The sequence below is a fragment of the Vanellus vanellus genome (assembly GCF_965231255.1).
Source record: "Vanellus vanellus genome assembly, chromosome: 4".
Taxonomy (NCBI): Eukaryota; Metazoa; Chordata; class Aves; order Charadriiformes; family Charadriidae; genus Vanellus; species Vanellus vanellus.
This window is the reverse complement of record NC_138909.1, coordinates 32,880,370-32,906,553: the sequence shown is the minus strand read 5'-3', so window position 1 is coordinate 32,906,553 and position 26,184 is coordinate 32,880,370. Positions and strand designations below refer to the sequence as shown.

Below are 26,184 nucleotides of genomic sequence, written 5' to 3'. Positions count from 1 at the left end.
TATGGGTTCTAGTTGGTTTCAAATACCACCTTGTTCTTTCCCCCTGCTTCGTTCAATTGTGCAGTTAAAACATATTAATTAATTGCAGTATCAAGGCCTGTTGGTTGATACCTTCTGCTTATGTCTTTACATCCTTTGAAGGGAAGGAGGCTATGGTGTAGTTGAGAAAGTCATTCACGTTGTAATAAAATGTAGTGGTGCATACGTAACCTTATGTCCTCAGGTGAAAAGCATGTGTTTGTCTCCGTTTCCTGCTGCTCTGTACGGCACTTTTTGTACATAATTTCAAGTTGGCTGAGATCCAGGCCTAATATATAGTCAGTCGCAACTGAGAAGCTGATGGTGAAATATTGGGAACAACCATAGGAGGTATTCTGAGAGTTTGGAGAAAGAAAAGAGAAGGAAGGAGAAGGTATGTGGGGATATTGTCAGTGTTGTGATACGGGCATTTAAATAAAATGTAACATCTGGCTGATTGCCAAGCAGTTCGTTGGGCAGATGCAGGATTATTGTAGCACTGCAGTTATGCCAGCTTTTATTATTTTTTTATATTCCATTTAATTACCAAACAGGAACATTTGTGAGAACTTTACTAAATTAACTTTGGGGGGCAACATGGATTTTAGGATAGTTTGCAGGTTCTGATAGTTTTTACTGCAGTATGTGTAGCTTTGCAATGTTACTACTATGTAGTGTTTCTAAAACCAAAATTTAAAAATCACTCTATTTGTGACTATAGCTGTAAGACATCCTTTTAAAAAATGTAAATGGGGATTTTGTGAGCCTGTGTATCTGTGTGGGCCTACAGTAACACATCTCTCACTGACCTTCCCAAAAAGCAGAGTTCTGCCCCAAGCTGTGCCTGAGCTTATGTATGGCCTTGTGGTCTTCTCCGCTAAAACGACACAATTATTTCTGATGCAGAGTGGCAGAATCTCGCCACTAGAAATGAAACTAGTATCATCTCCCCTTTGCTGGCCCAGATATTCCCTTTGACATTGATCTTTACACTTTAGCTGCAGCAGGAAAATGGCAAAGGCTGTGGCAGGAGGAAATGTCCTTCGGCTGCTGTGGAGCAAACCGGCACCTATGACACGGGTTTAAGAGTTGAGTTCAGAACTGACGTGCTCTGTTCCCACCCCAAGGATGTTGGTGGCTGGGTGCTGTGCTGCACTACAAGTGTTCTCCTAAAACCAGTAGGGGAGCGAGAGGCAGCAGCAGCTCTGCCAGTGCTAGGTCATATAAAGTGGTCTGGTTTTCTGTGCTCGGTGTCGTGGAAAATATATAACCGATTCTCTCTCTGGTTAAAATTATTTGTGGGAGTCTATTGATGTATTTCAGATTGCCTGGTCTCATCATAGGAAGGCTGAAAATAAGTAATTCTGTAGGGCTTTTACTTTCCTTCTGTCAACGCCAGCCGCTCCACCTCCAGTCTCACAGCCACAATAGACAGCTGTCTTACCAAACTGAGCTGTCAGAATAGCTTTTCTTGAATTTCAGTGGATCGCATCAGATGGAAGAGCTTTAGATCATTTCTGAAGGCAAGAAGCAGCAAAGGTTTGCTTTAGCATGATATTTACCTGGTTCTTACCCTACCTTTGCATTAGCCGTGCATCGTGTGGTTGGCCAAACCGTGCATTAGCCGTGCATCGTGTGGTTGGCCACTTGCAAGATCTGGGGAATATCATGGATGGGATGCCAGTGGCATAGAGGCTGCTTCAGGTATAAAGGAGCTGGAGATTTGAAGAGTAGCCATATTGAGATCTAACAAGGCTGAGGGGAAACCCCATAACTCCGATGCTGTAGTAAAGGCCTGGTAAGCTGGGTTGTTTTATGACACTTTGGCATGTGGCTGATATTAAGGGTTGGGTTTGTTGTTGTTTTTTTTTTCCTCCTAAGATAATTCGAATATTTTTTTAATGCGTTATTTTATTAAATGGGCAAGCCTGCCTGTCAAAGTTTAGGGAGTCACACTGTTCTTGAGCAAGAATCTGACTTCAGAACAGGACTGGCTGCTAATGAATAATAGAAGATAGGAAAAAAGCGAGTGCAGATGAGAAATGAATAGTTATATTTAAATTTGTTTGAAAGTCAGTGTCAGTGGTCTAATCTGAAGTGGAGGGCACAAAAATCTCTTAAACCATTCTGGTGCCTTTCAGCTCAAATGTCAGTCAGTCTATGCAGTGAACTGGTTCCCAAAGATTTTTGTTACTTTGAATTCTGATTTCAAACCCTGTTACTCATTTCTCATAAGGCTTCATAAGATCCAAAACAGAAGATGTATTTGGAACCAGGAATTAAAATGTAATGCCTTTTCTTTGAAAAATGGAGCAGAAATGAGTATGATAACTCCTCTTTTAGTCTGGGTCTTGAGGATGTTATGTTTCCTGAGCACTTTGAATTAAGGGTAGTTTTAAAAACTAATTTTCATTCCTTTTTAGCAGCTATATCTTTAATACCAATAAGAAATGACTTGGAAAACTGCTGTGAAAACTGAAAACAGGGTCTTTGGGTATTTAGTCTGCTTCAGTGCACTATAGATCGCTTTCTACAGCTCATGCCTGCTGAATGTTGCAGGTAGAGAAATATGGCAAAAAGAATCAGCAGTAAGTAAGAGAGAGAGGTTTGGTAAAAAGATTTGACTTATCTTTGTCCTTAGTAACATAAACCTTAGCTCGCTTCTGTATTAGTTTTTGTGTCTGTCTTCCAGTCTTTTTTCTTGGTATGTATATTCATATTTAACCTCATATTATTCTGATTTATTGACCATTTCCAATTAACTTAATTCATGCCCGTCCCTCACTATTTGAATAAAGTTACCAATATGCTTTGTTCCTATTACTTTTAGTGATGTTAATAGTATGTTGCCTATCACGTTCACCATTCTACCTTATACATTTATTTTGGAGTGTATTTCCTCTGTGAAACAGTGAAGGGGCAGCGTACTGAATATATTGACTTCTTGCTACTAGCCTAAGGTTTGCTGCGATTAAACAGGAAAAGGTTTTTTTATAGATATTTCAGTGGAATGTATAATCCACAGTGGCAGTATACAAATGTAGTTGGGTTCAGCTGGGGCTTTGTGTTCTTACTTTTCAAACACAGCACTATTAAAAAGATGGTCAGCTGAAATTCAGATTAGCTGAAGCCTGCAACTTTTAGGCACAGAGAATTTAAATAGAATAGGATTCTTGAGGATAACATAATCGTGTTGTCAAAAGTCATGAGAGGTATAAACAAGATGAATAAAAAATTACTCGTCATTATTCGTTCGCTGTTTCTCCCAGTACTTGAATGGGGATTGCATGGTGGGGAAAAGTCCATGAAACCACCTCGGAGAGCATCTGAAGAAACAAAAGAACAGTCTATAGGCAGTGGGACTCATTGCTCCAGGACCTTTTGTGGGCTACAAGTCCAAGGAGGTCAAAAAGTGGGACTTTTTTGCATTCGTCTTGGTGTACTCTGTGCCGGCTGGGAGGAAAGAAGCACAGGGAAAAAGCAGATAAATCTGCCCATTTAGGTAGTGAAGTGGGGAGTAAGTTAATGCTTTTATCCAATTTATATGCCATAACCAGATCCACGCTGTCTAGCATATATTTCGGAGTAGTGCGCTAATGCCTCTTTAAAATCCATTCAAGACTCTAGTTGGGAGACAAATGAAGCATACGAAAAGATGGCAGGCTCTGCGACCAGCTAGTGTGCTGAACAGATACTGCATGGCTTGTATGAATTTAAGAGAAGAGTAAAAATGGGAATTGAATAATTGGAGTGGTCCTTGTGTGTGTTGTAGAACATACATGCATGATGTAGAGTCTGGTCCTTAACCCTTGTTCAGTGTAGATGGTGCCTTGCTTTATGAATAGCCTGGTAATCCCCCCGGGGGAAGAGTAATGCTGTTTGTCAGAGTGGCAAAATCTAGTTCCTCGAATCCAAACGGGTGACATATCTTGTTTACTTTATCACTGCTTCCTTTTGTAATCGATCTGAAAGTTCAGCTGTTGCAGAAAAGTGACAAATGGTGGGTGCCCTGTATCTGTGGAAACTATCTGGGAGCCTTTGTAAAGGCTGGTGAGGCTGTAGCTGGTAAAGATGTAATCTCATGAATGGCAGAGCAATTGCAATCCGAGAGGCAGAATGGAGATCTTCTAAAAAAAAAAAAAAAAAAAAAAAAACCCAAAAAAAACCCAAACCACGCCACAAAAAAAAACATTGGAGAAAGCCTGATGAACTCAGATAAAGCTATGATTTATTTCACATGGAAAACAATAATATGCTGACCTTTGTGTTTGGCTGCAGGTTTGCTGAAGGGTTTTCAAACAAACACGGATTTATTTATTTTTCTTCTCCTTGGGGCCTCGTGTTTCTACAGAGGTGTATCTGAAATTAAATGTAAAGGATCAGTCCTTCTTACTTCCCTCTTACATTTAGAGGACAGGTAAATGCAGGTGCAGTAAAGGCCACGTTTTAATTTTGCCCTCAGTTCTCCAGCTCTTTTGAGAAACATCATTCATACAAATAAGTAGCATTTTATACATTTAAAAATGTTTTATGAAAAAATTGGTCCTTGAATTTTAAAAATACAGGAGATGGCCCGAGTTCAGCTGCTCTTGACATGCAGCAGCAGTCAGTGGAACCGTTGTCTTAAGCTATATTTAACTAAACTTGCTTAAGCACTAAAAGGATGTAAAAAAAAAAAAAAAAAAAAAACAACCAACCAGAACACCCCAAAAACCAGGACACCATCGTCCCCCACCCCCAGCACAAAAAAGCTACGTGGTGTTGACAAAAAACATTTCCTCAACTGAAGAAGGAACTATGGAATAGTTTATTTAAAAGATTCTACCCGAATAGTAAAAAGGCAGGGTTAAGAAAGATACGCAAGACAAGAAAAAGACAGAAATTAAGGCACCAGTAGGGTGGGTGCTCTCTACAAAACAGAGCCGTGTTTAAAGCCTTCAGGGAGAGCGCAGGAAATGGCTCCCGGCTGTCAGGAGCTGCTGTTTGGAGTGTGTCTCTTATGTTCCTGGCTGGAGCCTGGTTCCCAGCCGAGTTTGATGGGAGAGACTGAAAACCTAGGGAAGTCACAGGAGACACCGGTGGCCTTGTGCAGCGAGGGCCTCTCTACTCACAGGCGAGTGTTGGAAGATCAGGGGCAGTCCCATTGGGAAGTGGTGGGCATAAGTCAAATCTAAGCGGGCTTCAAACACTTTAAAACCTCTCTTGGAGGTCTCCTATAGCTTGCTTACTTCAACTGAAATTACCTGCTGATTTGTACCTGTGGCATTATGATAACAGATCGTCATTAATATCTCCCTAGATAGTTAAAAGTAGCCACTGACTGTTTGAAAATTTCCAATGTATTATGTAGTTACTGTTGCTATCGAAGATGGCGCGTTTCTGCATATAACTCAAAGTGTATTGTGCGTTTGATCATTGTGATGGTTGGCATGGAGGTGGGCTTTTCAAGCAAAGTATGAACTGAACACCCTTTTAAATCTATTTGCAAAGGTATGTCACAGAACTTCCAGTAGTAATGTTATGCTTCTGGTTCCTTTAGCTGATGTTACTTAAAACTCTATCCAGACCAAAATGAAATCCCACTCATTCCAAAAAGAGAATTTGGAGTTGTTTAGCCTGGAGAAAAAAAAAGAGATTTGGGGTTGTTTAGCCTGGAGAAGAGGAGGCTGAGGGGAGACCTTATCACCCTCTACAACTACCTGAAAGGAGGTTTTAGAGAGATGGGAGCTGACCTCTTCTCCCTGGTGACAAGTGATAGGACAAGAGGAAACGGGTTCAAGTTATGTCAGGGCAGGTTTAGATTGGATATTAGGAAGCATTTTTTCGCTGAAAGGGTTATTAAACATTGGAATAGGCTGCCCAGAGAGGTGGTGGATTCACCATCCCTGGAGGCCTTTAAGAAAAGGGTAGATGAGGTGCTTAGGGACATGGTTTAGAAGTGGTGGTGTTTTTATCAGGGTAGGTTAACGGTTGGACTTGATGATCTTAAAGGTCCCTTCCAACCTCACTAATTCTATGATTCTATGATATACTTTTGACACACACACACACTTGAAAATTATTTTTAATTTTTAAAACATAAAATAATCTTATTTAAAAATAAAGCTCTCCTCCATGTAAAACTAAAAAAAAAATTGGATAAATCTTTCCACCAGAATAGGGCAAAAAGAAAGCATGTTTTATTCATGTAGCAAGCTGCTATTTTACACTGGCGCAAATAAAACTACATGTGAACTAACAGCTGCTCTCAAACAGATTGCTGCAGCTCACAGTCTGCGAAGGGAGCACAGCTGGAGAAATCTGCAGAACACTTTTATCTGTAAATCAAACATAAACTCGAAAGCATTAAGTACTGTACATATAATAGCATCAATGTTTTCAAAGGGTTTCCCCTGTGCTGTACATAAGGGAAATGACTTCAGGTTTTAGGCTGTCTTCTACAAAATATTCAGGCAACCCACAATTTCCAAGGTATTCGTGCCAACCACAACCACTTCACTGTCTGTCGAAGCCACGCAGATGTTTTACTGGGCTTGTGCAGGCTTATATTTTGGCTGACAGAATACGAATGCGAATACCATGTTGACTTGAAGTTGTGTTTTGTCCCTCCTTTAAGGTGTTGATCTAGGATGGCCAACAGCTACTCAGAGAAATCCTCATGTCAACCCTAAGAGAAGGTATTTCGACTCAGAGGAGTTGGTAAATCTGTCAAGCAGATTTGCTGCTTGTTCTGTTATTTAAGAAGAACTCTTCTTCTTTTCTCTAGTGCGTAGTTCAGACCCTTGAAGAAGGCCATGGAGGCTGGATCTGTTTCTGAAGGGGTGAGGAAGAGTTACACCTGAAGCATTTGTAAAGTTAGAAGTGACATCTTTTGCCTTAATTGACTTACTAAATAAATAAAACCTGAAGATCAATCACTAGGTCATCAACTGGCAAATACAAGCCTGCAGTACCTATCTTAGTGTTTTCTCATCCCCTTCCCCCCCCCCCCCCCAAAAAAAAAAAAAAAATCACTTATTTTCACCAGAGAGAGGCAAAACTGTCACGCATCACCCTTGACTGTAGCTCTGCAGTAGCATGACTGTTTGATCGGCAGATGCTAGTTGGTAAGGTGAGCCAAAAGTCAGTGTGCGAAATGATGAAAAGAGAACCATCTGAGCTGGTTAGTTAAACGTATAAACTTCAGAGGCTGGAAGACTAGTAGGTAAAAGTGAACTCAGTGTATTAAGCCTTTGTACATTGGGGATTTAATGAATAAATGTTTGCGGAGTTGCTGAAGACAGAATAGACCAAAGCATACAGACGTATCAGTCCTTTAAAAAAAACATTTAGCTGTTTCTGTGAGGTGGAGTTTTCACCGTGATAGGCCATTGCAGAAGAGCACAGATACATTTGCATATAAGATGTGGTATAAAAGAAATCTGAAGTGGTATATTTGAAGTGTTGTAAAGCATCGCGTTATTTACAGCTAAGAACTCCAGGGCAGGTAATTGGTTGTGCTTAAGTATTTGCATAACTTCCAGCAGCAGTTAAGAGTTTTGACTGGCAGAAAATTATCTTTCTAGTGCTTTTAAAGACCATTGGTTGTATTTTTTTTTTTTTCTTAATATACCAGGTAATATTTAGCTCTTTATAACTTCAAATGCTTGTTATCCTTTTATAGATCAGTGCTCTAAGTGACTGTAAGTGCTGAAAGGGCCTGATTCAGCAGAGCATCCTAACAGGTACATGTAAGCTTTGCTGCATCGGGAATGTTGTAGGGAGAACTACAATTCCACTTAGTTCAAATAGTTCAAAAATTATTACCTGAAGTCAGTGCCTGATGCTCAGGGCCAGTTCTGTCCCCTGAATCGGAGATTATTTCTTTTCACACTGTGGTGTGAAACAATTGCGTTTGCTCTTTGCATTTTGGTTAGCGGCCGTGGTACTGTGGCATTTCATACACTTCTATGTCCTTTGATTGTTTTGGTTTGGCTTAATTAGTTATAAATAACATTTGTTTATGTTTATGCCTGGTAACTTCCTCCTATGCTTCCAGGTTAAGTGGAGAGATGCAGAATTCTGCCTTTATACAGAAATAGCCGTTAACATGAGTCTAGTGGTTATGAAGTTATATAGTCTGAAACGTAGCTTTTAGGGAATGGAGATACGTCAAGAAATTTTTCAAGCGAAGGAAAACTTTCATCCCATTAGTAAGTTAAAATGCCACCTTCAGTGGTGAAGGAGAGAGTGTTTTTTCTGGATATCTTTGTTTTGACATTAGGGTCTTTGTTCTTTTCTAACTTCTTTAGCTTGTAATAGTTTTATTTTTATTGCTAAAATACTGCTTTAATTTCTGTTTAAAACAAAGTGAGTACAGCTGTAATGAAGCATTATCTGCAAAGAGTGATTCTGAGTTACAAATTCCTTTTTTTGGAGACACTACAACTTTTGTTTTTATTTTACTGTGCCATGTGTTTATCTACATTAAAAACAATCTGAGCTGTAATATTTCATATTCAGGCATTGCTTCCTGAATAAGAGACTAACTCTGTTATTAAAGAGGACAGGTGAAGCATATAAATAAGAAACCCGGAAAGGCAACCACAATGGAAAAATATTGGCAGTTTCTATAGTCACATTAAGCAAGATGCAAATAAATGGCTTTGTTTTCCCCCCATATAGATTAGAGCTTTCTCTTCTGAGGGTATGCAAACACAAGATGGAACCAAACTAGCAATAATTGTGGAGTATATAAAAGCTATTTAAATGCCCCAAACTTGTCTTACGATACTGACGTGTCCCTAAACTCTACTTTTATATCAAATAATACTCCCAACTCTGACTTACAAAAGTGACTAGAAAAATTTTAATTTAAGTGAATGAGACTTGTTAAACTAGAATTACTTAAGCTATTTACATTGCAATTGGCTGCGCTTATTGTAGCTCTGAACTCCCAGAAATGGCAATGAAGCCCCATACTGCTTTACTCAGAGTTATAACATTGTTATGGCTTGTGTTGATTATCAGCTGTCTTAGTTACTGGGAGTGCAGTATATTTTCATCCCATTTAATTCTGAGGAAGGAGATGGGGCAATGATGTCTGATACAGAAGCAGCTTTCAGCCATAAGAGAGAAATGAAAGGTGCAATTTTTTGTGAATCGGTCAGATAAGTAGTTGCCAAATGCAGATTTGAAGTTGAGTGTTTGGAGTGTGGGTTGTTTCTTTTTTTTTTTTTTTTTTAATTTGACCTTGCATTCAGGTTTATGCTGTCTGAAGTAATATTGCAGTTATTTGTTAACTAAAGCATTTCAGTACCTTACACGCTATTCTTTTGCAGTGGAAAATTGACTGCTGTACCATCCTCCTTTACATTTCACAGTCAGAACAATAGATACATTATTTTTAAAACAATTCGTTTAATGCAGATTACTCCTGGAGGATGAAGATGATTTCACGTTGAAATTGCAGAGACATGCTTGATCAGAAAGAAAAAATACACCAAAACAATTTTTCAACAGACTATCCTTTGCTTTTAAAGCGACACTTTATTTCAAAAGAAAAATTGAAGGCTACTAGATTAAAAGAGTAACTGGCTTGTTTTGGTACTGACGGGGAAAGCAAAACTGTTAAAATTGAAGATAGGTAACAATTAATGGTGAGGTGACTTTTGACATCTTATTTAGGCAAATGTGTACTAAAATGCATTTGTTGTAATTACTATTACATTCTGACTTCATTTTGAAGGCTGCTTTTTCTTCACAGCCTGCCTCGCATTCTGATGCAAGACGAAGAATTTTTGCGATCAGATTTTTACAGGGGAAAAAAGAATGTTCTTTTTAAAAAAAACCCAAAACCTAAATGGAATAAATAAACATTTATGCGAGATTTGAACGAGCTAAAGCTAACTGAAAAGGGTCTAATATAGTTCAGCCTAAAATAAATTTTTTACAAGTATAGAATAATTTTTCTTTGTTCACCTCATAACCATCCCAATGCACAGAAAGCAAATCATGAATATACATTTTGTATGTGTGCATAATTTCCAGCAATATTAAATAGTTTTGAGACATTTTTAGAGGAAACGTGCCGTAGCACAGCACTAGTAGAAATTAGACAGATGTGTTCTAACAGCAGAGCCATGTATAGATTTTAAGTTTTCAGAACTGAAGAAGATATGCAATAGAAGTGAACGATGCTTCTTTCACACTTGTCTTGTGCAAGTAATTAACAAACAAAAGGGAAATGATTGTACGTGCAGCACTTAAGGCTTTTAAAAGTTTAGCTGCTACATCAGTAGCTAAATGACATGTGAGTTAGTCTTCTTGAAGAAGACCGAGTGAAGTCTTGAGACTTCATTGCTTCAAATGAAAACAATGGTGTCTGCACCTCCTTTTCTCAGATTATGAAACAACTTAGGAGCTCGTCTGTGCCCCAAACCAATGAGACTGGGACGCAAGGTGCTGTAAGGGGTTCAGTGTCTAGCTATTGTGTACAAAGCCCTAGTAAATCCCTAGTCAGTATCATCCAATTGAAGCTCCAGGTGATTTCCAGAGGACAGTATGCGATGTGAGTCTCGAAAGCTTTCTTTTAGTGTAGGTAACTTCTCTGTGCTCCCACAAGGCTGGTTTTAGAGAACGTACGGTGAGAGTATAGTGAAGGACATGGTAAGGAGCTGGGTGTGTGCTACATGTCGTGCTCACAAGAGCATAAAATGTACGGTGCTAAGAGAGGCTTGCAACTAACTTCGAGCAAACCTGATTTAAAATTTGATATCTAGGAAAGAGACATGAACATCTGGGCTGGGTTTTGGAAGACTGTGTTAAGCAGGAGTGAGAGTAGAAAAACAAGAGCAACAATAGGAACCTTCAGATAAAATATATTAGTGTAATTAAGGGACATGAATTATAAATATACAACATGGTAAACAGTAAGAGAGAAAAAGAACTCCAGAGGCAGTGTTGGCATAATTGTAGGTACAGATATCATGTTTTATCATGGCTAATGTTCCAGATAGAAAAGAATCATTGGCTGTAAGAGAAGGGCAGAGTGCCCCCATTTATTTTGTGGTTGTTACCAGTTGTTCTGAGATAGGTGGGTTATTATTTTTTTTTTTTTGCAAATGCTAATAGAATTTGGACCTCCCAGTGTATCCCTGCCTCGCAAACCAAATGTGTATAGAGAGGTTGGTGCATTACTGTTTTGGTTTTGGTTTTTTTAATAAAAACTGGAAGATATTTTCAAGCTATTTCATCTTTTTCCCCATCTTGACCACTGTGCCAGAAAACAGGAAACCTGATCACATCCAGGAATCCTTTATATAAATGATATTGTGTGCTTTCCTCATTGGTGAATTGTATCAAATCAGAGAAATTAAGAATGTTATAAAATCTATATAGTTCCCGTTTACTCCTTTTTTTCCCCTCATTGCCATTTATAGCCATTCCCTTTAATTTTCTTTAATTTTTTAACATCTGTCTGTCTTAGGACAATGGCTGTCCACAAGAGATAGCAATGTTAGATGAATCTGTAAGATTATATTATGGTTTGTTGCTCATATTTTCATCAAGTCTTATACCGGATGCATAATATTTTTATTTTGAGTAAGCATCTGGCATAAAGCCAGGAAGACATGGTGCCAAAATAGGTGTCATTCTAGTAGGGTATCAGAGAAATTTCTTCCCGGATTGCTTTTCTTTTTCTTGGTTTTTATCTCCTATTTTGATTCTGTTCTTTTAGCGATGGTTTCTCTGTTGCTGCCTTTGCTGAAAATAAGATAAACATTCAAAATAAATTTTTGAAGACTTCTTGCCATGGTGGGTGTTTCAAAAAGCAAACTGAGTTTACAACTGCCAGCAAAAAATACTGTGTATAACCACAATATAGACCTCATACTGTGCTTCATAGGCTTTATGTAGCCGATGTTTAACAAGCGCGTTGAATGTCGAGCTTTGCTTATACCTAAGGGCCTCCTACTTTCTTAATACAACACAGTTAATTATATGAAGTGTTAGAAAGCACACAGTTCTGTTCAAGGACTTGCCTTTTTGTCTTCCTTGCAAGTATGTCTGTGTGCTGTACTCAGCTTTCAAATGATTGATAGAGGAATAAAGATATTATAGGAAAGCAGTGATGTACAGTTAATTGTCAGATCTCAATTTGAAAAGAAGGAGCAATCTGGTTCTCTCTGTTCCCGGAGATATAATTGGGAATGTCTCAGAATGAAATTCACGTGGCAGGGGAATGTGGTGCAGTTCAGTTTTGCCTTCTCCCAAATGTGTGCGGTGGCATCCTGTGTGATTTACATTTGTTTCGTTAGACTTATTAGAGTTGGGACATCAGTGGGACAACTCTGATGAGACTTATTTGGCATAATGAGAGTGAATGGAGATAACTGTGGTCTAATTGGGACATACGAAGAATTTCCCTTAATGAAGATGCATTCAACAAGTGCCAAGGGGTAAAAGTGTGATTAACCAAGTCTTAAAAAAGCATGACGTTCTAGATTTTTGCCATTTAATGTGGTTTCCAGATAAAAGTTAAAGGAAATAAATTATTATTTTTGTATTTATTGTTTTGATCTCGTTTATTTTCTTGAATATGTATATATGTTTGTGTGTGTATATATATGTATGTATGTAAGTGCTTTAAATATCTGGTTGCCTCAGTCAGAACAGTAGCTGTCCCCTGAGGATTCTATCTGAATTGGTGGGATTACAGGGTTTCTTTTTTATTTATTGAAAAGTTTAATTAGTGCTGAATGACTCAAGCATATTTACAATTTGTTGAGTCCCAGTGCTCTTACCAAGAAACAACAGTCGTCAGTTGTCTACAAAATGCTGAGCAAAAGCTCCAGCTGTCGTTAAGCGTGTAGAAATAAGACAAAACTGTCCATAGTTAGCAGATACTTCCACTTCTTCAGATCTTTTGTAGTTTATCTAAAGTGGATCTTAACCAGCCCTGTTTAGGGATATACAGAAACAATCCAATGTCGTTTCCCCCCCCCTTTTTTGGAAACGGTGGGCTAAGCTATTTACACTGACAAAGTATGCAAAGTGCCGAAGTATGGCAACGAACCTCAGCAAAGCAGGGAGCAGGTGGAAGTGCAGGATGGTAGAACAGTTGTCCCGGAAATCGTATAAATAGCTAATATAATGTAAGTTTATTTGAATATATTACTTTTCCTGTAGTGTGCCAGCACTGCTGAGGACCGTGGCACTCTTTAGTAAGAGCCACTACACAGAAGATCTAGGTGTTCAGGTGTATTGGGTTTGCATGGCAAGGTTTTGGTAGCGGGAGGGCTACAGGGGTGGCTTCTGTGAGAAGCTGCTAGAAGCTATCTCAGCCCATGAGCCTTTTGTTATAATTTCTCTCCCCTGTCCAGCTGAGGAGGAGAGCGATAGAGTGGCTTTGGTGGGCACCTGGTGTTCAGCCTGGGTCAACCCACCTTGTGAGGGCACACACCATCAGATTTGTTATACTTTGCTCCTGTTTTTCCATAGAGTAAGATAAGTGAGAATTCCAAGATAAAGGTAGTTGGAAGTATCTCTCTCAAATTAAACACATTTGCGTTATAGTGTTGCAGGAATGTCTGTCTAGTTTCATCTCCTGTTAATAATTGGACTAAAATCTAGTGCTCTGTAACTTTGGTGAGTTGCTAGCTGCACCTACAATGTGATGAGCACTGTTGATGTAATTGATGATATGCTTTGACAAATAAACTCAGATAGAATAGAAATGGAGTCATGGGTTCGTGTCAATTTTCCTATTTGTATCTGAAAATTCCTCTGTCTTGGGGCCTTTAAGTTTGTCTTAACAGGTCTATTACACCTTTCTTAGGGACGTTTAGTAGAAAGGCAATAATGTAATTTCTCTAGATGTTGAAGCGAGCAGGATGTAGTGCTTCTGATTGAGGAAGTGCTGTTTGTAGAGATAACAGAGTCTGGGTGAACTGGTTCTCTCTATGCAACCAAGGACCCCTTACCCTGTACCCCTGAGCCCTAGGATGGTGCTCAATGTGGAGGATCAGCACATAAGCCACTGCTGCTGGTGGTTGATTTTGTAGGTAAAAGACCTTCATGTTGGTGATCATTTGTCGTTAGATGAGTGGCAAATATTGTTGTCAGATATTGCGTGTTCCAGGGAAGCATGTGTGGTTTGAGACTGAAGGGAGTGAAGGACGGTGAAGGGAATAAGGCAAAAAGGTAGGTGTGATTCTTCCTCTGGTCAAGGACTGACTTGGCTGTTCCCATGGCAACAGAGCTTAGTGCTCTCCTTAGGCAGCTGCTGATTACACTTTGAATTTTATTTGCATTCATGATTAAGGAGGACTATAAAAGGACTGAGGTAAAGAATTAAAAAAGCAATAAGAGGATAAAAGACCTTTCAATCAGTGCTCCTCAGAAGCTTTAATTAAAAAAGTAGAAGGGGGGGGGGAAGAAACAGAGACGGAAAGTTATGGTAAAATTTTAGAAATTTTTATTTAATGGGCGAATTACTCTTTCCAGAGGTATTGGATGGATTGCTGGCATGACCATGAATTTCTTATATTTCATAGCTTTATACCATGTAAAAAGTAGACTTTTTTCATTATAGAGAAGGCTACTGTGCTTCAGTATAAAAATAAATCAATCTAAAACTGTATTTAAGTAAAGGATTTACATTATGTTAAAACATCTTGGGTTTTTCAGACCTGACTCTGGTTTTTATAAGACTGCTCTGATAATACGTGTGACCCTGGCTTTTTAGTCTGTTTTATTGTGTCTTGCATTATTTTTATCAACCATCAGAGACTTCTATATAAGAAATACATGTCCAGTGCATACTACATGTTTATGTGCATGTATAATACAGATGCATGTAAAGAGGGAGAGGCTACCGCTGAAATTCAGAAGCAATGGCAGTTTAAAAAAGTCTCCTCTTCTACCCTTGACTGATGTGCGACTCAGATTTCTGATGTCATTGAAACAAAAAGCAGAATTTGGCATTTCAGATATACTTTGGAGTAGGTGATTGGGAATTTTTTTTTACATTCCTTCTAATAAAATAAAACTTTATAAGAGTCAGACAGTAATCAAGCAGTCCCTTCTTTTCCAAGACAAGGCAGGTTGCTGGTAGGAATAGGATTTACGAAGGAGGAGAGTTTAGCCATTGCCTTCAGTTAGAACTGTTTTCTCTATGGATCGTTGTCTTCTTCCAAGTGCTGCAGCCCGGTCACGAAAAACTGTGTTTTTTCTGACAATTGACATGTTTGCACAATATCATTAATAACACCAAGTTAAACAATTGTAAGATGTTGCAATAGTACATAATAATACAGCTAGTTAATAATTTTATTATTACTGAACTGTTATGGCATTTGTCATGTCCAAACGCCAGAAACAGATTCTAAACAGCTCTGTTGTCAGATTTCTGTTTCTGTTCGCTTTTGTCTATCAAGTCTCTTTATAACCAAATACTTTCCAGTTTGCAGTTATTGTCATGTCTGCGTATGCCGTGGACCTAACCAAAGCGACACCAGGGAAGCAGGACATGACTCTTTCTGAATCAAATGCATACGGATAATTAGGTGGTCAGGCAGTGAGGCAGCCTGCGAGTCTTCACACAGAAGAAGGGAAATTGGGGCCTTTGTACCCCTGTTTTGCCCCAAGTTGGGGGGAATTTGCCGTGGATACTGTTTACGGTCTTGTCTGTGTTTCTAGCCTGCTCTGTATTTCGTAAGCATTATCTGTTAAAAGAAGGAGCTGATTTTAAACAGCACATTTCACCTGAGTGAAGAGAGTTGTGGCTGTTTAGTTAAGTGATCGTGGTTAACAGATATTCATGTCTAGTACACTGCAGCAAATTTTTAAGCTTATTTGCTAGCTGGTGGACATATTCTTTGGAATGGTGTATGGTAAAGGAAACATAGGCTTACAGAAATAAACATATGTAAGTATCTAACCTCTAGGTAAATATACGCAAAATTAGTTTGATGTTTTTTTGGAAGCTTTGAAATTGCTATCAAGTTTCAAAATTAAAAGTGATGCATTTAGGTATTAGCTGTTAGAATGAGAGGTGTATAAATACGAAAAACAGGTTCCTAATATTAAATCCTTGTACCTAAAAGGAGGTACATATAAGGACTGAACAAAGCAAAACAAAGTATATAGCTTTCTGTTGGGTGATATTTATATCTTTTAACAGACAGTTCTAAAGTAAAATTTTTCACCTCTAGAGATACTTTTTTTAAAAAAATCGTTTAAGGTTACGTTCAGCCTCTGTCTTCAACAACAAACTGACTATCTGAGCTTTTCAGCTAAGATAACTAGACGTCCCACCTATTGAATGCTTCTTTACCACCTCCAGTAGCATTTGGAGTTTTGATCTTGCAAGACTTAACTTTTTTTCTTTTTATTGAACCACTGGCCTGTCTATTATGTCAAAAGATGATTCAAACTTTTAAAGGGTACTCAGCAGGGAATACTGAAGAAAATAGATATTGAGAAGATGAGTGAGAAAAAACCACAGAGGGTATCATTTGTCACTGCTGAAACTCATTACTGATGTGGGAGAGATCTGTGAAAAGCTGAGCATTTCTACTAGAAAATGTCAGAATCATGTTTAACTTAGATTTGTAACAATACACGTGATGAAAATGAATGTTTACTGCTACTATGCTGTGGTAAACCTGATGCTACAAGGAAGGAGGCAACGAATATACCCAGAGCAGTGACCATTGTCTCCCCAGTCCGGTCCCATCAGGTATCAGATGTTCCTCTTGCGTGGATGTATGGGCCGCAGTCCCTCTCAGGAGTGTCTCCCATGGAGCACCTTTCCCTCCTCTTCTTGCTCCAACCTTCATCTTCTCTGCTATTTCCATCACCCCCTCCCCCTCTCCACGTTCCCTCCTCCTTTCTCCTGTGTTTTTTTACCAATATTAGTATTGCCGATGAAGATAGCATGCTGTCAGAGAATTATAACAGGCCACCCTGAAAATACAGGGTTTTGCACTTATAAAGATGGCATTAGTTGTTCTTCACATTTATCAGAGGATATTGACAAACAAGCAAGTGTCCAGGACTATATTTTCTGCATAGTAGTTGCTAAATTAAACCATGGGACTAGGTTTGTATTTTTCTATGTGGTTCCTCCCCCCTGTGCCATACCAATCAGGCAGAGTGGTAGATCCTGGCAATATAACTTTCATCAATGCAAAAAAAAAAAAAAAAAAAAAAAAAAAATTAGTAAGGAGAAGTTCTCAGGTGTTAAAATCCCAACAAATATCTTCCTGGCATTTTTTAGTTTACTGTCATTTTTCAGTCTAGGGAGTATACTGGGAAACTGCCATGTCAAGAAAACAAGTTCAGCTCAGCTGTACACGTTTCCATGGAGTATGAAAGCCTCATGAAAATAATCTGACTTTTTCCCTGTATTTCCCTCCTAAAGCAAAGTTGTATTGGAAAATAGCCCTGGATTGGTAGTGTCCGTGAAGTGTTTTGATTGCAGAAAATAACTTTCACGTACTAAACTAACGTGACTGCCAGTTAAGCTAAAGAATAACCACAGATTGCCTGAAAAATAAGGCATTTAAAGAAATGCTTCCCATTCCTGAATAAGGAATCTCTTGGATGTATTAATTTCTGAAGCGAACATAGAGGTTTTCTGTGCTTTAAATGAATTGAAATTGATGTGGTCTGAATGATTTGAGATGTACGCTTGCATGCATGAATGTGATAAAAATAACCAAATAGAGCGCATAAATGCTTGAGTAATGCATGTTGTAATTGTAATGCCCAGCTTTAGCACTCTCAAAATGACTGCAATATACATGGACGGAAGGACATATTTTTAAATTTGCGGCCAAAATGGACTGCAGTCAAATTTGAGCTAGTTAAAGCGTTTGGAAAAAGTTCAGGTAGCTGGCAAGCCACGAGCTGGCTGTTAATGAATGCAGGGTGTATTGCCATCTTCTTCTGGGCATGTGGTTGTTTCTTTCTGCACTTTGATTTTAGCGAAGTTTGGGGATAATATATACATTTACTCGGTTATATTCCTCTCAACTGCTCTCCCCCATCCCCAAATTCTGTTTTTTAAAAGAAAAATATTTGTCTGTAATTCCGGCAAGGAATCTATTACGTATTTCACATCATGGTGAGTATGGTGTGCCATTTGAAAATTGCGTTCTGATGAGAGTTAGTACATGTTGGCTTGGCAACAGTTTTTTTTTAATTTAATTTCTTCCATCCTAGATGTTATGAAAATATATAATCTAGATGCCCCTACTCCTAGGAAATTACTTATTCTGAAAAGCAAACATTTCTCATGTGCTGTGAATATGGGACAATTTGACAAATGATTGCTTCTGATGAACAAGGTTCTCTCTGACATCTGCAAGCCATTGGCGAGCCCCAGTCCTGGAGGTCTCTTGTTCCAACATTTTTTTTTTTTTTTCCCCCTATTATTATGATTTTCCTCCCCTTAAACTGGCAAATGCGATATAGTAGGGAACTAATGCCTCTATCGGAGCAGCTTGCACTTAAATTATAATGGATTGATTGGCCTGTGCTCAGGCCAACAGCCATTCTCACAAGTTGCTATTTTTGCAGTTTTTGCCCAAATGAGCCAGTAGAGCATTCGTAACTAATATGCATTTACATGTTTTGTTTTCTTTTTCTCAGTTTTTTTCCCCTATTTCTTTTAAGCAAGCTAAAAATCAATGCAGCTTTCTGAGCTCTTTATGAAGGGATGCAATGCCTCTGCTGTTTGCTTTCTCTGTGATAATGCCACCGTAGTGCTTGTGGTCGAACATCAGTCACTGTTTCCCGCAGAGAAGATTTTGCTCCTGAAGTTGGACTTGGCACATCATGGCCAATCACCCCACGGCCGGTGAGCTAGCAAGAGTAGTTACTGTCTCTGTTTGCTCTGCAGGGGGCTGTAATCTAGTGAGATCACCCTTGCACATCACACCTCTGTAGCAGCAGAAGTAATTTAGAACTAGAAGACTTATTTCTATGTTCACTTCTGGCTAAAAACAACACAACATCTTGTGTATGTGGTTTGAGTTTGAGGTTTGGTTTGGTTTTATGGTTTGGTTTTTTTGGTTTGTTTTGTTTTGTTTTTTTTTTTTTTTGACAGCTTCTTAGCACTTTCCAGCTTATGACTCACACGGTTCCCCATTTCCAGGGTATTTAGTCAATGTGATGGCGCTCTTGGGTAGCTGCTGATGTGGGCTGTCATTGTGATCTGACATTTCCTTGGTGGAGCTAACAGGAAGTCTGCTTCTGTAAAGGCCATGAAATTTGGGGCCCCCTGTTTGCTTTTCATATAAATATGAGAATATTGATTCCTCCAAAGCCTCTCTACAAATGCCAAAGGGAGTGGAAAAAAAAATAAATAATTTCTTCACCGTTTCACTTTTTTCTGATCTATGTTTCTCTTAACCTGCTGAAGTTGTTTAGATCTGTGGCTCTCTAACAACATTCTCTTTACAACTCCTTGATACCTTTCAATCACTTAAAGCAATAAAAAAAAAAAATCAAGATTAATTTGCTGATTCTTTTTGTAAGCTTTTTTTTTTTTTATAAGTACGTTCAGGCTAGGAACATGCCCGAGCCACTTAGAAATATAAATATCCCTTGTACCAGGGTTAGTTTTGGCAGCAGCAAAGAAAGATGCTATTCTGAAGTCCCATGTCCAGGCTTGCGTTTGATGAAAGAAGGATGACAAAGTAAGAGGACAAGAACATTTTAATTAAATGTGATATTTAAAGGATGATCTGATGGCTTAGATCCTATACAATGAGTCAGCAACTTGAAATGGCCTGTGCGTGATAAGTAAAGAGGAGAGCATCCTTATGTTTTAATGCCCTGCTTCCTGAGGGACGACCAGGAGTGATGACGCCTCTCTTAGGATTAGAAACGGTGTTACCTTCAGCAATCTAAAATGATTCTCCTGATGTTACATAGTGCTTTTCTTAACCTCAGAGTACCAAGCAGTACATCCCAATTGATACAGAGCGGTACTATCAGGTAGGTTTAGTAGTTCTCTTATCTTTCTAGTAAGCTTTATGGGATAAGGCAGCTTTCCCCTAGGAAAAACAGTACCAAAGAAATAGAGGGCAAATGAAAGCATGGTGGATTTTTTTTTTTTTTTTAAACAATTCGGTAACAGCATGAAGTTCCATTTGCTTATACTAGCTTTGAATTTGACCTAGTTTTTCCACTCAAAACAAATTAATTATTGCTAATGGGAATTACAGTGACACTTTTTTCCATTGTATGTAAAAATGAAGCTATTGTGCATGCTCCAGCAGAACTTACTTGGAAATATTTATGCAGGTCCACAATGGATTTTTTGGGGGCCGAAGTAACCATACAGGTTAACATGGTGACAGGATGTAGAATATTTGCCACTTTATTTCTGTTTTCAGTGAATTTTGGATCAGCATCTTGAACTTTGGGTTTCTCCCTTGTCCCAGATGAGTGTCATAAACATTATTTCTAGGTTAGTGTGGGACAAACCTGGTTCAGTCTTTCCTTTTGCAGCAGTTTCAGTCTATAAAAATAAATACTCACTGATCTTTTTAACTTTTCTCTTTTTCACGTGAACTCTTTCACTAAATATAGACAAGGTTTGAAGGTTGGTCGTCGTTTTTTTGTGTGTTTTTAATGGTTTTTGTAGCAAAGCTTTTAGATGTATTGGTTTTGTTCAGATGCAACACAACAGAGATTATTGAAATCTCAAAATATGTGAGTGAGGTACATTGTCTGCCATGTAACTCTAAATTGAATATGTGTTATCACTGCCTCGTGAATAAAGCTGTGTGTCCTCTTTTGTGGTCCCTCTTTAACAGCATCTTTGTCTCGTAAACTAGTACAGCCAAGAAATTTCAGTTTGGGAAAGAATAAAAGCAAAGCGGAGTTAGAGGAAGTACAGGGTAGGTTCCTGTGCCTAAAATTCATTCACGATCAGATATTTTACTATCTTGTTTGCATTCCCTGTTGCCTGGCAGATTTTCAGTTGGGTTGGTGTTTGGGTTTTTGGGGGTTTGGTTTTGTTTTTTGAAATTTGAGTAACACAAAGAATTGAGCCCTCTTGGACATGTTCTCATAAGTATTACTCTCTCTGGCAATCTAAAAAATAGCAAAATAGTGGTTAAACATCAAATCCGGGCTCTTATTTTAGTTTCATAATGTTCACTACCCTAAATTAAATTAAATAATACACTTTTGTCTTTCAAAATCTATGTAAAGTATCACCACAGGATTCTTTATATTGCTGGATCTGAAGATTCTATATCAGGGTTTTTTTGTGCATGGAGTGCAGAGGGACATCTCATTTACATTTGAAAAGTCGACTATGAAACTGTGGCTCTAGGACAGAGTGTAAATTCTTGAGCTGTCAAATGCTCTGTGACCGTCTGCGGTAAAGGGGATAAGTTACCTTGCTGTTCTCACAGGTCACAACAGAGTAAGATTAAATGCATGAATTACTATGGCAGCAATGTGCATTTACCCTATATCACTTGAGTGCCGTATCATCTGTCCTTAAGAGGAGCAAGACAATTGTAATTCCTTTCCTTTAAGATGCTTGCTGGATATGTGTTCCAAATACCTTCTCAGCAGTCTACTGAAGACAGCTTGGATGATGTGGGATTTCATGCCTGCGTGCAATTAGACTTCTTGGTTTGGCTGCTGAAAAGAAGAGATTAAAAGAATAAAATAAGAACAAAAAAAAAAAAAAACAAAACTCTGTTCCAGTAGATGAGAAATATCTGGTCTACCTGAAGCAAACTGGTTTGTCTGAAGTTTTTGTAAGAAATAGCAAAGGAGGTGAGTCTAGATTCGCAGAATTCCTAAGGGAGGAGGTTTTCTTCTTTTACATGATAGCAGAGTGATTTGTGCACACAGTCAGGATATAGGAGGCACAAATTCTTTTATGCCACAAAAGATTTCAACTTCTATCATCTCTCATAATCACTGTACTGTAAGGACAGAGTATCTGATGGGAGAACAGCAGGCTGCTGGACCCCTGGGTTACAGTCCTTGTTTCTATTACACATTTGGCAGCCTACGCAAAGTGAAACGGTCAGAGAGGTAGTCTGGGGCTTCACCACCCAATATATTCCTGTCCGAGTAGTAACAGACTCCCCTGAACTTGGGGCACATGATGTGGTGGTGTTAAGTAAAGAAGAAAACTGGGTCGAATTCCTCCACATCCTGAATGATCACTTTAATCATCTGTGTGTTAATTACGTGCGTAAGCATTACTCACAAGTGGTAAGTCTCCCCAAGTAAGCAGGGCAACAAAAATTGTGTTTTCCAGCAAGCTTATAATTAATACAAAGTTTTTCTCAGTACTGCAGGGCTTCAATGAATACCTGCGTTTGGGTTGCAAGGGATGTATCACATGAAGGAAGAGTAATTGAGCAGCGTGGCAGAGCAAATGGGTAAAGAGAAGGGTTTATGAGCCCAGATTCAGGTGAACCAATTTAATTCTGGAACTTGAAGGCATCAGCAGCCTTCTGGATGAAAAACTGTGACCTTTGCTTGTGGAGACCACTGCTGGTAAGACAGGATCTCTGCATAAGTCTTAAGTCTTCTAAAACACTGTGTCTGTAGCACGATAGTTAAAATCCTGTAGCAGCCTCTCTGTGCTGGGAGTTTTACCCATCCTGCCTGGAACAACTCTAGTGGTAGCGATAGAATTCCCGAAAAGATGAAGTCAAGGTTTTACTTTCAATTCCACTTCCCGTCATATAGCCTTAAATACAGCTGTACTGATTGACCTGAATTGGTAAAATTCATAATGCAATTGTTATGCACTCTAATAGTCCTTCTTTTAATATTATATTATGGAGTAAATGCATGGCATACAAAGTAAACATAGTACTATGGTATGCCTGCATTGGACTGGTTGGATTTTTTTTTTTTTGCCCTGTAATTTAGATTGCTTTGGGTATATGCTAGTTTCGTTCAGTTTGTAAGACCTGGCCTTTAGTTTGTTCAAATTGCCATAATCTATAGTATACCTGGCAGTGACCCCTTCCTGCTCGTACCAGCTTGGAAAACCAAGTGCTATTGTAGATGGAAGTTACGGGGTGAAAACAATAAAATCTAGAAAGGTGAAGTTGTTCTTGGCTGGTGTTTTAAATGAATGTGGAAAGAAGCAAGGCCATCTGTAACTAATGGCAAAGTTGGAGAAAAAGCGATCTTTGCCAGCCAACGGTTCCTCCTTCTCGCTCACAGATGTCTGCCTCCCCAGTGCCAGGCTGTCTGTCTTTATGGAAAGGTTTCCCTGGTCTGGGTTTGTCCAGGCTTACTCAACATCATAAGGACGTCCTATTTAAAGATCCCCTCACTTGAAGTGGTCAGGTTTCTGATATGCAGAATTGCTAATCCTCTTTATCTGAGCTGCAGGAGAGTGGTCATAGGCTGTGTTTTAAAACAGTTGCACTACTAATTTTATCATTCTTTACGTGAGCAGCGTTCTCTATAAAGTGTATTGTTTTGTCTAATCTATTTTTCATAACAACAGTACTGTTAACAATTCCCTTTGCAGTTGTATCTATTAAAAATAAAACAATGGTATCAGGCTGCTGAAACAGCATTATGTGCGATAGTCTGTCTTTGTGAAAGGAGAAAACGCTTTACAAATAACGGTAGTCCCTAGCTCTGCAGCGGGATGTGCTCGTGTGAATCCCTGAGCCTGTGCCAGCTTCTATTAACAGCAAAAAGACAATAACCAAAGGCAGTGGGCAGTTTACTTATTCTGCAGCCAGAGGAGTTTCTATTTCTGTTATACTCCCAGGTATAAAAAATTAGCATGTGAAGAGAGCTGTCCTTTAGCTGATACAAATATGTGATACTGTGACAACTTAGTATACACGTGATTACAAGGCAGTAGGATATGATCGATTGGGGATTGTATAGAATCATAGAACAGTTTGGGTTGGAAGGTCATCTAGTCCAACCTCCCCTGCAATAAGCAGGGACATCTTTAACTAGATCAGGTTGCTCAGAGCCCTGTCCAACCTGACCTTGAATGTTTCCAGGGATGGGGCACCTACCACCTCTCTGAGCAACCTGTTCCAGTGTCTCACCACCCTCATTGTAAAAAATTTCCTCCTTATACCTAGTTTAAATCTTCCCTCTTTTAGTCTAAAATCATTAGGCCTTGTCCTGTTGCAATAGGCCCTGCTAAAAAGTTTGTCCCCATCTTTCTTATAAGCCCCCTTTAAGTACTGGAAGGCCACAATAAGGTCTTCCGCAGCCTTCTCTCCTCCAGGCTGAACAACCCTGCTTCTCTCAGCCTGTCCTCTCAGGAGGGGTGTTCCATCCCTCCATTCATTTTTGTGGCCGTCCTCTGGACCCAATCCAATAGGACCACGTCTTTCCTGTGCTGAGGGCTCCAGACCGATCTCAGAACTAACCATGGCCTAAAGAGCACATCTGTTGTTTTGAGAAACAGCTGAATTGGATCCTAGAAAAGGTGAAGGATGAGGATGGCTTGAAGTCTGCAGCGCTCCGAAACTTCCTCCCACCTCATAAGAGCTTTTATGGTACATTTCATAGTTGTTTTCCAGTGAAATCTGAAAAGAATCTGTATATGGAAATACAAGTGCACTGAGCTCCCAGGCTCCTCTGTGGAAGTTCATGTAGAGGACTATGCTGCAAATCACCGTGCAGATAAAGGAATATCTACATAGCTAATTGTCTTTACGACAAACATCAAAGATGAGGTTAACACATGGTGAAACTGGTTGCAGTTCGTTCCATGGGAAAGGGTAGGTACCAGTTTTGTCAAAAATGAGTACTGGGCTGAAGCACTTCATATAAGTCTCTTCAAGGTTCTTATGCATCTCCTATGAAGAGAAAGGAAGTCTTGGGAAAATAAGATGGAGTTGGTATAAGGCGTGTTGGTGATGCCAGGCCTGGGGGGCATTCCCAATGCATTTAATGGTGTTGTAATCACAATTTTAGACTGCCACCAAAACCTCATAATCTTGGGATGCCTTAAGTGCCGATTGGCACCAAGCAGTCCAAAAAATATGAGGTGATAGAAAAAAAGCATTTCGTACTGGAGGAAACTGTTGAGGCTGCTAAATTAGTGGGAAAATTGCTTTATGCAGGGCTTTTTACTGCATTTCCAGGACCGTGTCCTTGTTGTTCAAATCAATAAAGACTGAGAACGGGGCTGGGTGGTTTTTTTGTTTGGTGGTTTTTTGTTTGGTTTTTTTTTTTTTCCTGTTTTAAATACTCTACCAGTTTCTGCTGGTTGCAAATCTTAGAGATACATGAAGATACCAGGCTTACTCTTTGCCATTCTTTATTTAACATCCCTGGATTTTAACACTGTTTGGTTTGGGCTCTAGAAATGGCAGCGATACTGAGAATAAGAGGATTCTTTTTTTTTTTTTTTCCCCTCTCTGCTCTCTTTCCCTTTTTATTTCTTACTTTGGAAAGTGTGGTAATTTGACAGTACTTATGTGTTTCAAACTTCTGCGCGAATCATCAATGCTATTGGACATTGTTCATCCCCCTTCATACAAAATAACAAGGAATGAAAGCTGCATTAATTCAAATGTCAATTTTGGGTTAGAAGAGGCTTTCATTTTCTATTGTGGGGACAAAATCACTGGATTTTGGGTCATCTCTTGCACTAATACTAAATATGCGCCTGTGTTAATTGAAGCTTTACAAAGCACTAACCTTAGACTTTTTCTGTAATTGGATGACTTAAAGGCTTAGAAATACAGGCAGCTTCCATAAATGATGGAGATTACGTTCATAAAGTTGAAGCTTATCTTTCTTTTCCTCTTGGTTTTGCATTTGGCCCATGCAGCTTGTCCCAGAATATTGCTGTGCATAAGGAGAAGTTGGAGGCAGTCATATGATATTTTCTGTATATACATACATATTTGTGCCTACGGGTGCTGCAGATATACCAAATAGGAAAATGCTTGCATCTAATTCCTAAAAAAATATTCTAGTTTATCAACTACATTCCTATTAAAAACAAGCTGGTACCAAAAGCAGCAATAAGAGAAGAATGCAGGCTAACTAACAGTACCTTAGTATATAGCAGTCTGAAATTCCCCTGCTAACGAAGAAAAATAATTGATTGTCTGGAACGTGAGAAATGGCAAAATGTACTTGGCTCTCTCCTCACTAACACATAGGCAAAGATCAGGCATAACTCTTGGA

At 39.0% G+C, this 26,184-nt stretch overlaps 1 protein-coding gene across 2 annotated transcripts in view; it reads left to right on the top strand.

Annotated features, from left to right (window-relative positions):
- Nucleotides 1-26,184, top strand: part of GRID2 (glutamate ionotropic receptor delta type subunit 2) — a gene marked incomplete at both ends in the record, with an annotated part of 746,220 nt that overhangs the window by 384,202 nt on the left and 335,834 nt on the right. The gene's annotated exons all lie outside the window — the stretch shown is intronic.